We start from the raw sequence: 245 nt of genomic DNA on the forward strand, positions 1-245 counted from the left end.
GAACGCGTATGTGCGTCCTTACATGTTCATGGCGGCGGTCCTTACAGCCGCCAGCCAGGCCGTGGGAACAAGCTAGGGCTGCATCAGCGGGCGCGTGGGTAGAGACGGCGTCATTTATATATATACACACCCATGTAGGCAGTGGGGTGCTCTTCACCCGCGAGAGTGAAGGGATCTAAAGAGCAAAATAGATGATGGCAGCGCTGGCTGGCGTAGCTCAGTGGATGGAGCGCGGGCTGGGAACC

Source organism: Phyllostomus hastatus, unplaced genomic scaffold (assembly GCF_019186645.2).
Source record: "Phyllostomus hastatus isolate PE091 unplaced genomic scaffold, TTU_PhHast_1.1 phas_scaffold_12, whole genome shotgun sequence".
NCBI lineage: Eukaryota > Metazoa > Chordata > Mammalia > Chiroptera > Phyllostomidae > Phyllostomus > Phyllostomus hastatus.